Source organism: Ovis aries, chromosome 6 (genome assembly GCF_016772045.2).
Source record: "Ovis aries strain OAR_USU_Benz2616 breed Rambouillet chromosome 6, ARS-UI_Ramb_v3.0, whole genome shotgun sequence".
Lineage (NCBI taxonomy): Eukaryota > Metazoa > Chordata > Mammalia > Artiodactyla > Bovidae > Ovis > Ovis aries.
The window spans coordinates 20073734-20090193 of NC_056059.1; the positions used below are offsets into that span (position 1 = coordinate 20073734).

The 16460-nt window shown below is 38.6% G+C and overlaps 1 non-coding gene across 1 annotated transcript; it reads left to right on the top strand.

The window, feature by feature from the left end:
• The first annotated feature begins 278 nt into the window (after window positions 1–278).
• Window positions 279–385, top strand: LOC114115477 (U6 spliceosomal RNA). Its single transcript, XR_003589814.1, has one exon. It is a non-coding gene; the product is annotated as a U6 spliceosomal RNA (small nuclear RNA).
• The last annotated feature ends 16075 nt before the right edge of the window (window positions 386–16460 follow it).

Here is a 16460-nt window from a genome sequence, read left to right on the forward strand (position 1 = left end):
TGTAATTCTCTATCTCTACCTCCTTCATCCTCCACCCCTTTCTACAAAATAAGTCAAATGCCCTACAAGCAGAGTTGCAGAGACTGAGGACAGATAATTTCCTTTATCCTTGGTCAGTGGGTTCCTCAGACAGCTTGGGGCTCTGGAAAGAGAATATAAACATTTATTTTCTTCCCAAGGCACTCCTGGCTGAGAAACAAAAATCAAACAATTGCTCAGATCTTTGAGGAGATAAATGCTTATCTATCAGTTGTGTTTTTGGTGATGATTCGTGTCTTGTGCTCCCTTCGGCAGCACATATACTAAAATTGGAACGATACAGAGAAGATTAGCATGGCCCCTGCGCAAGGATGACATGCAAATTCATGAAGCGTTCCATATTTTTTGGACTTCCCTGGTGGCTCAGATGGTAAAGCGTCTGTCTACACTGTGGGAGACCTGGGTTCAATCCCTGGGTTGGGAAGATCCGCTGGAGAAGGAAATGGCAATCCACTCCAGTACTATTGCCTGGAAAATTCCATGGACAGAGGAGATTAGTAGGCTACAGTCGATGGGGTCCCAAAGAGTCGGACACGACTGAGCGACTTCACTTTCACTTTCGTGTCTTAGTCTGTTTGGGTTGTGTAGCAAAATACCGCAGCCTGGGTGGATGATAAACAGCAGACATTTGTCTCTCATAGTTCTGGAGGGGGAAAGTCCAAGATCAAGGCACAGCAGTGAGGGTCCTCTTCCTGGTTCACAGCACCTTCTCACTGTGTCTTCACGTGGCAGGAGGGGACAGGAGCTCTCCAGAGTCGTTTTATTAGGGCATTAATCCCATTCATGAGGGCTTCACACGCATGACCTAATCACCTCCCAAAGGCCCCACTTCCTAATATGATGATACCAGGCATTAGGTTTTCAACATACGAATTTAGCGGAGACAAAAATTTGGACCACAGTGAACATAAGCTTTTGGAAGACTACACATCATCTTGAGAACTCTTTCAAAAAATTAAAGTCCCGAAACAACGACGTGGTGAAAGGGTTGAAATGAAGAATGAGCTCAGCACTATCAGGGGAAAAGCAACTCAGAAGGCAGATCATTCCCCGTTTCTGAGAGAAGCTGATTGTAGACAAGGGGCCTTAGGATTCATGTTAGATTAGACAGTGCAGGTGGTTAGATATGTGGGCATGATTCCTGATTTCACCGAGGTTAATAGAAGTGTGACAGGGGACAAAGTTTGGGCATGTGAACACTCTGAACCCTCACACTGCTTGTTTGAATCAATGACAGCTACTTATTGCAAGTGTCAGAAATGTAACTGAAACTAGAGTAATAAAGAGGGTGTAATGGCAAGGTACCAGTGAAACTCCCAGACCCAATACAAGATTGAACCTTTTAGAAAGGCAGGGATTAGACCAGCTCTAAGAATTTCAATAACTAGAATGAAGGATTCAAATGCCATGAAGACTGATTCTCTGCCTCTTGATGTTTCTGCTATTCACTGTTGCGGATGTGTTTCTTCATACTGTGCCGTATGAAGGGACATGGCTGTGTACTCACGTATTTATTACTTACTGCTCCCGTTTTAACAGTCTCAGGAAAGGGCTCTGCTTGGCCTGCTTGAGCCATGAGCCCATGATTATCTTCTCCTAAAACACAGGACTGTTTTAGAAGTGGGTCTCAGAAGGTTGGTTTTTTCAAAGAACAAATTAGAATATGCACATATTAATATGTATTTTTCTTTTTTGCTTGTCTGAAAGGGATATACATTTTCCAAGGAAGGTTGGTGTATCAGTTATCCATCACTGCAAAACAAATCACCCCATGACTCCATGACTTAAAACAACAGTACCTTATTTTTCATACTTCTCCAGGTAAGCAGAGGGCCAGCTGATCCACATTCACTCATTTCCCTTGGACCAGTGGACTGGCTGTAAACAAGGGATAGTCTTCTCATGGACACGAAAGAGAAACAATAAACAAACCAAGACACAAAATCTCATTGTATGCCTCTATTTGTGTTACAGCTGTTAATATCCTTTCAACCAGAAGAAGTCATGTAACTCAGGGATTTCTGACCTTCAAGATCTAATGCCTGATGATCTGAGGTGGAGCTGAAGTAATAAAAATAGAAATAAAAATGCACAATAAATGTGATGCGCTTCAATAATCCTGAAACCACCCCCTCCCCAACCAGTTCATGGAAAAATTGTCTTCCATGAAACTGGTCCCTGGTGCCAGAAAGGCTGGAGATGCTGATGTAGCTGAACGCGTCATCAAGGAGTGGTCAAATATAGTCTGCCTCGAGAAAACTGCAAAGACACATGGGAGATGGCATGGACACAGGGTAGGGTAAAGAATTTGGAAGATTTCATGCAATCTACATGCAGACAGTTAACACAACTATTTTGGATTTTCAAGCGATAGTATTCTGGTTAACTATTACTCTGGATCAGAAACTCAGAAAAGGCTCACCTGAATGATTCTGGCTCAAGGCGTCCTGTGCAGTTGCAGTCATATGATGACTAGGGTTGGACAGAGGGAGTGATGAAGCTGATGGCAGCTAGCTGGATATCTTGCCTTCATGGCCTGACCATGGAGTCTTTCTACAAGAGTTAGTTTGGGTTCCTTATAGCATAGTCTCAGGCCTCCTGGACTGCTTACTTTAAATAAAAGCCTTGAAGAACAAATATTCTAGCTCATGAAGTTATCATTGAAAGGCAAAGTAACTTCACTTTTGCCGCTGTATTCTAATAGTTACAAGTACATCACAGCTGGTCCATAGTCAAAGGAAGGATAATCCTCTATTTCAACTTCACTTCTTGACAGGCGGGTAGCAAGCTATGATACACATTACTACGAACATGTATCCATTGCAGAAGTGGATACGCACACGTTCATAGTAAGTGCCAAACAAGAACTACAACAGAAGTCCAATTTTCTGCTTTGTCATATTGCCTGTGGCAGATGACATATTCCAAAATATAAAAATCACCAACATCTCTTACCCCACATGCTCTAGAAGCTTCCTACTTCCCTGTCAAGAAGTGAAGTTGAAATAGAGAATTATCCTTCTTTTGAATATGGATCAGCTGTGATGCAATTGTAACTAATAAAATACAATGGCAAAAGTGAAGTTACACTGCCTTCCAAGTCTAACTTCATGAGCTAGAATATTTGCTCTTAACAACATCAAAGGAGCATTCCACCCAAAGATGGGCACAATATAGGATAAAAATGGTAGAGATCTATTAGACGCTGAAGGGATCAAGATGAGATGGAAAGAAAACACAGAAGAACTGTATAAAAAAAGATCTTAATGAACCAGATTACTACAATGGTGTGGTTAGTCACCTAGAGCCAGACATTCTGGAGTGGGAAGTCAAGTGGACCTTACGAAGCACTGCTGTTAATAAAGTTAGTGAATACAATGAAATTCCAGCAGAACTATTTGAATCCCTAAAGGAAGATGCCATCAAGGTTTTGCATCATTATGTCAACAAATCTGGAAGACCCAGCAGTGGCCCCAAAACTGGAAAAGGTCAATCCTCATCCCAGTTCCCAAGAAGGGTAGTAACGAAGAATGTGTTAACCATTGGACACCTGCACTCATCTCCCATGCTAGTGAGGTCATGCTTAAAATCTTGCAGGCTAGGCTTCAGCATTATGGGAACTAAGAACTTCCAGATGTCCAAGCTGGGTTTAGAAAAGGAAGAGGAAGTGAAGTGAAGTGAAAGTCACTCATCTGTGTCTGACTCTTTGTGACCCCATGGACTATACAGTCCATGGAATTCTCTAGGCCAGGATACTGGAGTGGGTAGTGTTTGCCTTCTCCAGGGGATCTTCCCAACTCAGGGATCAAACCCAGGTCTCCTGCATTGCAGGTGGACTCTTTACCAGCTGAGCCACAAGGAAAGCCCAAAGAAAGAGAAACTAGAGATCAAATTGCCAACATTTGCTGGATTATAGAGAAAGCAAGGGAATTTCAGAAAAGCATCTATCTCTGTTTCACTCTAAAGCCTTTGACTGTGTGGATCATGACAAACTGTGGAAAGCTCTTAGAGAGATGGGAAAACCTGACCATCTTACCTGTTTCATGAGAAACCTGTATGTGGGTCAAGAAGCAACAGTTAGAACCTTGTATGGAACAAATGATTGGTTCAAGATCGAGAAAGGAGTACGACAGGCCTGTCTGTTGACCATGTTTGTTTAACCTGTAGGCTGAGCACATCATGAGAAAGGCTGGGCTGGATGAGTTACAAGCTGGAATCAAGATAGGCGGGAGAAACAACAACCTCAGATGTGCGGATACCACCACTCTAATGGCAGAAAGCAAAGAGGAACTAGAGAGCCTCTTGATAACGGTGAAGGGGAAGAGTGAAAGAGCCACCTGAAGACTAACAAAAAAACCAAGATCATGGCATCCGGCCCCATTACTCCATGGCAAATAGAAGGGGAAAAGGTGGAAGTAGAAACAGATTTCCTCTTCCTGGGCTCCAAAATCACTGTGGATGGTGACTGTAGCCATGAAGTCAGAAGACAATGGCTTCTTGGCAGGAAAGCAATGACAAACCTAGACAGAGTGTTGAAAAGCAGAGACATTACCCTGCCGGCAAAGGTCTGTGTAGCCAAGGCTATGGTCTTCCCAGTGGTCACATATGGTTGTGAGAGCTGCACCACAGAGAAGGCAGAATACCAAAGAATTGATGCCTTCAAATTGTGATGCTGGAGAAGACTCCTGAGAGTCCCTTGAATAGCAAGGAGATCAAACCAGTCAATCTTAAGGGAAATCAAACCTGAATATTCACTGGAAGGACTAATGCTGAAGCTGAAGTTCCAGTATTTTGGTCATCTGATGCAACAGCTGACTCATTGGAAAAGTCCCTGATACTGGGAAAGATTGAGGGCAGAAAGAGAAGAGGGCGTCAGAGGAGATGGCTGGAGGGCATCACCGATTGAATGGATATGAGCGTGGGAAAACTCTGGGAGATGGTGAGGGACAGGGAGACCTGGCATGCTGCAGCCCATGGGATCACAAAGAGTTGGACATGACTGGGCAGCTGAACAACAACCACAGCAATGAATGTGTAACTTTAGATATATTCTCTTATCTACCATTGTTGGTCAGTAATAGACATCACGTAATATTTATCAAATGAGTGACTGAATGGATTCTTCAGAATTCATTTTCTTCTTCTACATGGGATTAATAATGCCTAAAGAAAGTCATAAAGAATAAATGAGACGAAAGACTTGAGGATATTTTGAAAATTTGAAAGGTCAATTATCTATGGGTATTCTTGTCCTTTTTCATCAGTGCCTAAAACATTCTCTTTGGAATATTCTCAATAAAGACAATTATTTTGTCCTAAATAATTTGACTTTTGTAAGAGCTGAGAGTTATTTGAAGCAGGGAAAGGAATTATGATTTCACTGAGTAATAACATTTTGGGGTCTAAAATAAGATATCACTATAATATAATAAGACTAATATTTTTAAATTGGCTGGTAACCTGTTCTGAATGATATTTCTAAGAAGAGATTACAGTGAATATTTCAAGCAAAGGTATGGAAATTGAAATAACTATGATGGCTGCAAATAAGGGAAAATGTTCATTTGAATATTTGCTTAAAAATAGGATTAAATGCTTCCTCATCATCTCTCTTGTCTAGTATCTGGAGAAAGACTCAAGCATCATTTTTAAGATGGAGAAATTTGTCTTTTATTGATGATGAGTTGAAAATGAAAGCCAATAGAAATTAAGTAAGATAACTGAATTTACATAATTAACAGAAAGTGAAGAGGAACTAAAAAGCCTCTTGATGAAAGTGAAAGAGGAGAGTGAAAAAGTTGGCTTTAGGCTCAACATTCAGAAAACAAAGATCATGGCATCCGGTCCCATCACTTCATGGGAAATAGATGGGAAACAGTGGAAACAGTGTCAGACTTTATTTTGGGGGGCTCCAAAATCACTACAGATGGTGACTGCAGTCATGAAATTAAAAGACGCTTACTCCTTGGAAGAAAAGCTATGATCAACCTAGATAACATATTCAAAAGCAGAGACATTACTTTGCTGACTAAGGTCCATCTAGTCAAGGCTATGGTTTTTCCTGTGGTCATGTATGGATGTGAGAGTTGGACTGTGAAGAAGGCTGAGCACCGAAGAATTGATGCTTTTGAACTGTGGTGTTGGAAAAGACTCTTGAGAGTCCCTTGGACTGCAAGGAGATCCAACCAGTCCATTCTGAAGGAGATCAGCCCTGGGATTTCTTTGGAAGGAATGATGCTAAAGCTGAAGCTCCAGTACTTTGGCCACCTCATGCGAAGAGTTGACTCATTGGAAAAGACTCTGATGCTGGGAGGGATTGGGGGTAGGAGGAGAAGGGGACGACTGAGGATGAGATGGCTGGATGGCATCACGGACTCGATGGGCATGAGTTTGAGTGAACTCCGGGAGTTGGTGATGGACAGGGAGACCTGGCATGCTGCGATTCATGGGGTCACAAAGAGTCGGACACAACTGAGCGACTGAACTGAACTAAACTGAATTTACAGGTAAGAACCAGCTGTAGATTTCCAAAAGTTATTCAAAAGGCATCTTAGTTTAGTCACCTCCATATTCATCATTTTAAGGTTAAATTACCTTGTCACTTTTTATTTATATATGTTTATTCCCTTTTTGTAATCTTAAAGATGGTGAATGGAAATTTGTTTTTAAGTACTACTTACATGGGTTTTTCTTTTCTACTTACAAAAAATAAATTATTTCTTAATCAACTGAAGTAAAATTGAATAAAAAGGAAAATGATTTCAGCAAATGGGGCTAATCAGTTACTGGCATTTTCTTTCTTAAAGACATACGGTAATAGTTAGTTTTCTCTAGGGAAACCTCATGTATCTGTGATAAAGTGGATGGCACTGTGATACCAAATTCAGCCAAGAAGAGTCCGATGAGACTACTTAGGTAATTTTGATATTTTTTTCACATATAAAGTTTTTTTTAAAGAAAAAGATTATAAAATAAAATTTTGTAGAGTTAAATTTTATTCCATGTAATTTTTATACATGTTAAAATAGGATGGATGTGTTTTATAAGTATACATGCTAAAATTGGGTGAGAGCTTTTACAAGGTATATATACTAGAATCATGCACCAGACTAACAGTCTAGCTAATAGCATACTCTCCTCTAAGTTCTCCGAAGACCACTGCCTACTCATTTCTTCTCAAACATGAAAGTAGTGAGTAGCAATCAGAGATTTTTTTTGGTGGCTTATGGTCTGCTTGACTTTATGGGAAAGGCCTGCACTTAACTTCACAACCCTACTTCCCTCTGCCCTCCTTCAGATAAGACCAAACTCAGTCCTAGACAGTTCAGACAGCCCATGGGCCATTGCTGATTGAACCACTGGCTGGTCTAGCCAAGGAGGATATTTTTGACATTAGCCTGACAGGAAGTTATGAGCCCTGATTGGTCTTACATGAAAAGGCCTGGGGAATGTACAATTCATGAATGGCTCTGATAAACGATGCTGGTTTCCATAGCATGAATAGGATGTATAATTGTTGCTGCCTTGCTCCACGTCCTTAGAGAGTTCAGATCCTAAACTCAAGGACCATCTCTCCTTGAGGGGCTTCTAACCTGAGACCCAGATACGGCTGAGAGTAACTTATTCCACAAAATTAAGCAATTCTACTTTGCATTAGAGGTATTACTGTTTATCTTGATTGCAGTGGGAAAGTTCTTTATCTTGAATACAATATTAAGTGTCTTTATGAGAAGAAAATATATTTTAGAATTTAGCTTAGAAGGTAAGAAATATACAATAAATTAGCTTCAGAAGTATCTTCCTCAACTCAATGTCTGTTCAAATGTGCTGTATTACACCAGGTACCCATGAGCAGATGTTAACATAATTTCTATATTTTGTAACAGAAGAGACACTTTTCAATAACAGGAAAAAGCTGAAACCTGCTTAGACATAATAGCAGATATTGGTTTTCCTAATAAATTTTTTTTTAAGATATAACATTAAGTTTTTAAAAAAGTGCACAGTCATTTTATCTTTTCTTAACTGATCCTCAAAGATACAGGTCACTACTTGTAGCTCAGTCAGTAAAGAATCTGCCTGCAATGCAGGAGACCTGGGTTAGATTCCTGGGTTGGGAAGATTCCCTGGAGAAGGAAATGACAATCCACTCCAGTACTCTTGCCTGGAGAATCCCACAGACAGAGGAGCCTGGCAGGCTACAAGGGGTCACAGGAGTCAGACACGACTTGGCAACTAAACCACCACTACTCCTATCTTTTGCCCTCCAAATTATAGCTCCACTCACTTTCCTAACTTTTTTTTTCCATTTTACCCTTAACTCATTCTTCCTCAGTGCCATAGTTCTTAGTTCCTTTTCCCCCCTCCACATGCAGTCATCTTTGTCCTTCTTCTTCCTCTCAGACTGTTCTTTCTGTGTGCTGAATTTATTCTTTCTCCGCCACCCTGGAAATTTTTTCCTGTATCAGCTTCTCTACCTTTCCTATCAACTCCGTGACCACAGGAAAGCCTCGCGTTTCCCGCCATTTTTTTGCCACCCCCGCTGCTCCCATTGTATCTTTCTTGGAGTCTTCCAGTAGCCTCTTAATCAGACCCCTTGGATATGAGAGTTGGACTGTGAAGAAAGCTGAGCACCGAAGAATTGATGCTTTTGAACTGTGCTGTTGGAGAAGACTCTTGAGAGTCCCTTGGACTGCAAGGAGATCCAACCAATCTGTCCTAAAGGAGATCAGTCCTGGGTGTTCTTTGGAAGGACTGATGCTAAAGCTGAAACTCCACTACTTTGGCCACCTCATGCTAAGAGCTGACTCATTGGAAAATACCCTGATGCTGGCAAGGATTGGGGGCAGGAGGAGAAGGGGACGATAGAGTATGAGATGGCTGGATGGCATCACCGACTCGATGGACATGAGTTTGGGTGAACTCCGGGAGTTGGTGATGGACAGGGAGGCCTGGGGTGCTGCAGTTCATGGTATCGCAGAGTCAGACACGACTGAGCGACTGAACTGAACTGAACTGAAACACAGACAGATGGTGAAACACAGGGAAGCCAGGTATGCTGCAGTCAATGAGTTGTCAAAGAGTTGGACACAACTGAGCAACTGAACAACAACAAAAACACAGATAAGTTCTTTTTTAGGCAAACACAAATTAGAACATCTCACTCCAAAATAGCTGAACCTCAGAATAGAAGGCTAGAAATAGAGATGCTTTTATGATGAACCCCTATAAAATTTTCTGCTTGCTTTTCCTGTGGACTGTGGCGACAGTTACATGTATCAGTCCATTTAACAGTTTAATTTCTGCCCACCCCCTAATTTCCACCCCAGTTTAATTTCCATCCCAGTGTGGAAATTCAGCTTCATCCCTGAAAACTCCATTATACCATCTAACAGAGTTGCTTGCTCCTTCATGGAGGAAACTGTATCACATTGAGAGAGACCTTTATTTAGAAATCCCAGGATAAGCAGCAGTGTAACTAACTAGACCTTCATCTATTATTGGTTTCATCATCGTTAAACTCTTTCCAATGCAATGCACAACAAAACACAAAGGCTTCTTATTCTATTTTGCATTTTTGTTGTTGCTAACAATGGGGTTGAGCTTGTTCTTATACACTTGTTGATAACGTGACTTTTCTGTGAATTGCCTACTTTTGTCTTCTACTCTGTTGGTTATTGGGTTATTTGTCTTGTATTGATTTGTAAAAGCTCATCATATTATTGAATATTGGGATGGATATGGACATGTGTCGCCCAGACCCCCCTCTCAAGGAAGACCTTGTTTCAGCTGCAGGGAGTACTATTAGCAGAGAGCCCTCAGCTCTCAGGTCCTTCTGGGATGGTGTCAGAAGTGAAAAGCCACGTAGCCCAAAGTCACATCCTCACCACAGTGACTGATAGCCAAAGACTTACATGATGAAAGAAAGGTTTAAAAATCCAGCCATTCTGGCCCAATAGGATACGATCCCGACAGGCCATTCTACCTCTAGAACTCCCTGTGTGGTCAACCAGAGTTGTTCCTTGGCTCTGTGTTGCAGTGAACGTCTCCCTTGGCCAAACCCTAAATCCTTCCCCTGCATTCACAGGGATTAATCCAAAAGTACTTCCTAACAAATATTCTGTCTCAGGTTCTGCTTCCTGGAGAATCTGGCCTGCCAAAAATATACATATTTCATATGTTGTGGCAAATTTTTCCTCAGAAAATATTTCTCCGGCACATATTGCCTTAGGACCTTTGCATATTCTCTTCCTATATCACTTTACCCTGACGATCTTCTACCTCTTCTTTAGGTATCAACTGAAATGTCATATCCTTACTGAGGTCTTCCCTGTTCTTCAACCTCATTCAGGTTATTATTCATCCCTATTATTTTCTGTCATAGCTTCCTATGTTTTCCTTCATAGCACTTACCTCAGCTTTTAATCCTATCAACAAGTTTATGTGATTATTTGTTTATGCCCATATTTTTCATCAGATTCTAAACACCATGTGGATAATAATTTTCCTATTTTCATCATTCTATACTCAGTCACTATCATAGTTTCTGACACATGAAACATCTTTAATACATATTAGTTAAATGAAAGAAGGGATGAAAAAAGGAGGTAGGGAAAGAATGAGTTCTCTTTCTAAAAACTTTCTCAAATATGGAAAACTTTCCAGGTACTGAGTTTCTAATATAAGCTTCACCAGCTGAAATTGTGAAACCATTCTATATTCTTTTATTGGACCCTGAGATTCTTTTGTGGTATGAGCATTAGGTTTGATACAAACTAATCCTTTCCATATTTTTTTTTTTTGCAATGGGTTATTTTAAATTTATTTCAAAGAACTGCCTTTAGAACCCAGGGTTCTTCTGAATCCAATTGGAAAATCTTTATTCCATATAATTAGAACAGTATAAAAGAGGGGAAAAAGCAAGTTCTATAGTTAAGCCATTTAAAAACAGAATTAATTCCCACAGCTCAAGGCCTAAAGGGAAAAGCTAGAAAAGGGACAGAGAAAATGGGTTGTCTCATTAGATTTTGTTCAGGACCTATTATTACCAATTTAGCAGCTCACCCCTGAATTGGATTAGAGTATTACTATGATTACTAGATTTATAATGTTATGAGGGATTTATAATGTGTCATTTGAGGCTGAAATTTCTCATGGTTATTTTAGCCTAGAAGCAATAACAATACTTAATCAGGCAAAACTTTCTATTTTTTTCATGCCATTTAACAATGTGTAGTTAAATCACATATGATTCTTGTATGATGGATAAATTTTATTACATCCAATTTAGTAGATAGCCAGAAAAACCAAAAGCTTAATACCAAATATATTCTGCATATCACTGGGACTTAGTTAAAAACAACTTGATTATCTTCTATTTTTAAGAGGTATATGGGCCTCAGGACACAGACTTATTTTCACATATATACAATCATTCAGGAAAGGATTTCCACATGCTAACAATATCTTTTTTTTTTTTTCTCAGACAATGGGGAATAAAACTAATGTCTCATTTTTAACCAATTACATCTCTACTTGCTGGGTGAGTTTGCTTCTTGGGCCATTTGTTTCATCAAATCTTGGATCAATATCTTTTATAAAATAGGATAGAAAAAAAATAGAGGACACACAGATGTCTTATCTGCTCTTCAGTAATAGCGATCTTAAAGAGGAATCCAATTCACCAACATACTTTTTTCCTTTGTCCTCTTAATCACTTCTATCAAATTACTCCTAAGAGCAAAGGGGAAATAATGGATGCCCCTTCCCCTAACTAGATGTTTGCCTTTGGGGATTCTGAGGTAGAATGTTGGGGGTAAGTGAGCTTGGATTAAAAATAAGGATTATGCCTTCATTTTCTCTTACTTTAAAATTTAGCCTTTATGAACATAGGCAACAAGCCCTATAGTAGTGTTAGTACTATCTATGATTTTTTTTCCAATAGAAATGGTACATAATTGTTAAATTATTTTCCTGATATTGAAGATGTCTCTGAAGATCATTTATACCCATCATTACTTCAAAATTATGATAGTTATTAGTTCCATTTTACTTAATGCTTCAGTGAAGAAGCATGTCTATTGTTTGTTCACAATGTTTTTTCAGTATTTTTGTAAATACATTTCAGTGTAACTGGTCTGCTTTTTAGCCATGTGTTTTATTTTATACGTTTACAAACACTGTTTTGAGGAGTTTTACAGGCCTTACAGGCAGCTAATGGGGTCTATAGAACAATAATGATTAGGCATCTATAAAACAGTTATTTTCAAACTTCCTAGAGCTAACTTTTTCCCTTTTTAAAAACTCAGGTGAAAGAAAAAATTCAGGTGAAATTCACATACTATATAGTAAACCTTTTTAGAGCATACAATTCAGTGGTATCTCCTGCACTCAAAATACTGTGCAACCAACCATCTCTCTAGCTTCAAATGTTTTTAATGCCCCAGAAGAACACCTGCTAATCTTTTTTTCAAAATATCTCTAAGGATTTGCCTATTCTGGATATATCATATGGAAGGAATCATACAACACATGACCTGTTGTATCTGATGTCTTTCACTTAACCTTGATGATTTTGATGCCTATTAAAGTTGTAGAATGCTTCAGAACTTCATTTCTTTTCATGGCTAAATAATATCCATTGTATGGGTATACCTCAACTTGTTTATCCAACTCAACAACAAAAAGACAAATGATCTAATTAAACAATGGATAATGAACTTGAACAGACATTTTTCCAAAGAAGATACACACATAGCCCAAAAAAGAACCACACATGAAAAGATGTTCATTGGTCATTAAAGAAATACAAATAAAAACCAGAATGAGATACCACTACACACCCAATAGGATGGCTATAATAATTTTTTAAAAAAGAAATAATTATGACAAGGTTGTAGAAAAATTGTACATTGCTGTGGGAATGTAAAATGGTATAGTTGCTTTGGAAAACAGTTTGGTGGTTTCTCAAAGTTAAACATAGAATTGCCTTGTGACCCAGGAGAAATGAAAACATGTCTACACAAAAACTTACATATGAATATTTATAGCAGTAATATAACAGCCAAAAGATGGAAATAATCCAAATGACTATTAATGGGCAAACAGATAAACTAAACTTCCTTTTTAATAAGAAATCTTTTGCAGCAACACCTTTGCTTTCTTGAAATGGAATTGATAGATAATAAAACCTACTATGCTGATAATTTTTTTTAAAAAAGTCAATATAATGCCTAACTTTCATATAAAAAAGATGTAAAAGGAAAATAGTTTATAATAAAATCATATATATTTCAATATTCAAATACTCAGGCACTAGTAGGACAAAGTATGATCTATGAAGTAGTTGTATGTTGGCACCCATGCAGAGAATCACAATGAATTGAGCTGTAGGTACAGACTGATACAGAATTAGAGACTCAAATATCACGAGCATATTAAAAATGCAAAAATACTTTGTGTCATATACAAAATGACATTAGTTTTTAAATTGAGATAATTTGGGGGGAAAAACAGATTTGGTAACTAAATGAACGTCTGAAGGGAAATTTGAGAGCAATGAAGGACGTAGGATAATACTTTCTAGGGTAGGGCTTCTAGGAGACTTTTTGGTGTTTTGGGTATTAGGAAACGTTATGGTGTTAATTTAAGGAAGAATTCTCTGGGGAAAATTCTTTTTGCCATCTTCAAAAGAAAGCCATTGTTTAATTCTATTCAGTCATAAAAAAAAGAATGAAATTTTGTCATTTGTAACATCATGAGTAGACCTGAGGGTATTATGCTAAGTGAAATGAATCAGACAAAGACAAATACTGTATGATATTTAGAACCTAAAAGAATACAACAAACTAGAGAAAGTAGCATGAAAGAAACAGACCCACAGATACAGAGGACAAATACGTGGTTACCAACGGGGAGGGAGAAGGAAGGAATGGCAGGAAGGGGGTAGGGGATCTAGAGGTACAAACTACAATGTGTAAAATAAATAAGAATGAGGATATATTGCACAACACAGTGTATCCAGCCAATAATTTATAATGACTACAAATGGAGCATAACCTTCAAAAACTGTGAATTGTTGTGTTGTACCTGAATGTTATATAGCACTGTACGTCAACTATACCTCAATTTAAAAAAAAAAAGGCCATTGTTTTGAATGCCACAGAACAATAATGTCTAAGAATGACACACCTGGAATGTTTGATTTTTTTCTAAGAGTATCTAGCTCATTGGAAAATAGCTCAAAACTTTATTTTAACAGGATTTTGTCTCGTTGAAACATCTGAACTTCAAAGGTTGGTGGAACAATTACACTTTTTTTTTATATAAGGAAACAATAAAATTATACTGCCACTCTGACATAAAAGAAATTTCCCTCTTTTTTAATGGGAGAGTTCACCATATAGTTTTTCACCTAATCAAGATGACACATTACAAAGCAACTACTGTTGACAGAAACACTTTAGGAGCTACGACCTAAGTAGGGAGTCTGTCTGTTGACAGTATCTCCTAGAGATCTTTTGGGGAACTTGGGTAGATCAGTCTCCTAATTTTAGCTGTCATGAAATAGTAATCGGAGATGCTAAAAGAACTCAGGTACCCAAGAATGTGAACCTTGTTCACAGCTGGAGTAGAAATATGTAAAACTTCTCATAGACCTAAGGAAAATTGAACTATAGGAAAAGAAAATGACATTTGTGGCAGACTGCTGGTTGTTCTCCAATTTCCCTGTTTTCCATAGTAGTATGGTTCCTAATTTTTATCTGGGCTTTTGATTATCCAGAAAAAGGACTGCTAATTTATAGTCTGTTATGGGCAGTCAACTAGGTGCTGCACAATGGGATGCAAATATGTGTGGTATATGCAGTATCTGGGATGTGTTGTTAAGGAAAGAGCACATCCTACTTTTTTTTTCTTCTTCTTTCTTGCTAGGTAGAATGAAGATATGATGCTTAGAGCTGCAGCAGTCATTTTGAACTACAAGGGTTACCTGAGGACTGGAGATGGCACACATCAGTGTAACAGGACAGAAATAATGCGGCTCCCTCATATAGGAGAGCCCTGTACCACTTACCTCCAGATACTGATGCTGATCAAAATCCTGACTATTGCCTGCTGCTGCGGCTGCTAAGTCGCTTCAGTCGTGTCCAACTCTGTGCGACCCCAGAGACAGCAGCCCACCAGACTCCCCCGTCCCTGGGATTCTCCAGGCAAGAACACTGGAGTGGGTTGCCATTTCCTTCTCCAATGCAGGAAAGTGAAAAGTGAAAGTGAAGTCGCTCAGTCATATCCGACTCTTAGCGACCCCATGGACTGCAGTCTACCAGGCTCCTGCGTCCATGGGGTTTTCCAGGCAAGAGTGCTGGAGTGGGGTGCCATTGCCTTCTCCGACTACTGCCTGGACAGATGTAAATACTATCTACTCTATTTAAGCTACATGCTGACTATAGAGTCACCTTAGAAGGATTTCTGCATTCAGATTTTTGTGAGTAAAAGCTTGTTTGTATCAGTTTTTAAACATCTTATTTTATCTTGTTAACATTAAGAGCCAGAAGATGTAGTTTGTAGCCGCAGAACAGAGAGTGGTTAACTAGTTAGAACTGAATCAGATCTGTACTTGTGAGTTAATTACTAGAAATTAATTAACATGATCTACATAAAAATGTTTGTCTTATCTTGAGGAGAGCCAGGATTTTAAGTTAGAATTATATTTTCCATGAATTTATGTATTAATTGTACTTAACATTCCATTTATTAGCTAATTTTTATATAGTAATTTAAGAGATTATTATTTCTAAATGGCTTCTCTTTTAATTAAAACAATTTCACTTAGTTTTTGCAAACTTGTAAGTGAATTTTTTGGCCTCTTGTAAAATTGTTTTCTCTTTTTGTTTTTAACAAGGTGTAGCTGATATACAATATTGTTTCAATATTATGTTTATGTTGAACATAAAATTACTAGTCTTCTTGTTTCACTTTTATAGACTAAATAACTGAAGTATCTAATTTTCTTTAAAAGTTTTAATTTCTAATGGAAACGTATCTTATTTAATGTTCTCTTCTGGATTCTCTCATTCTGATTTATTATGGGAATTGACCTTTATATTCAATGAGTTACTGATAACCTGGTGAGGGTGGAGGAAGGAACCCATTTGGACTGGGATGAAGGAAGAATATGAAAAAGAAGAGATGATACCTGTAGATGCTATTCCCATAAAATTTTCTGGAAAGCCGATAATTTCATACGCTCTTAAGCTTAGAATTTCATATGCTCATGGCAGAGGTTTGGTAGAGAAGGAGTTCCAGGAACAATTTAACTCAACAACAAAGGAGCCATTATCTATGTAAGGTATGTTGGATGCTCCCTTCTTCAAAAGTACTAAATCTCAAATCTTAAGTGCTTGGCATGTAGTCAATCCAGT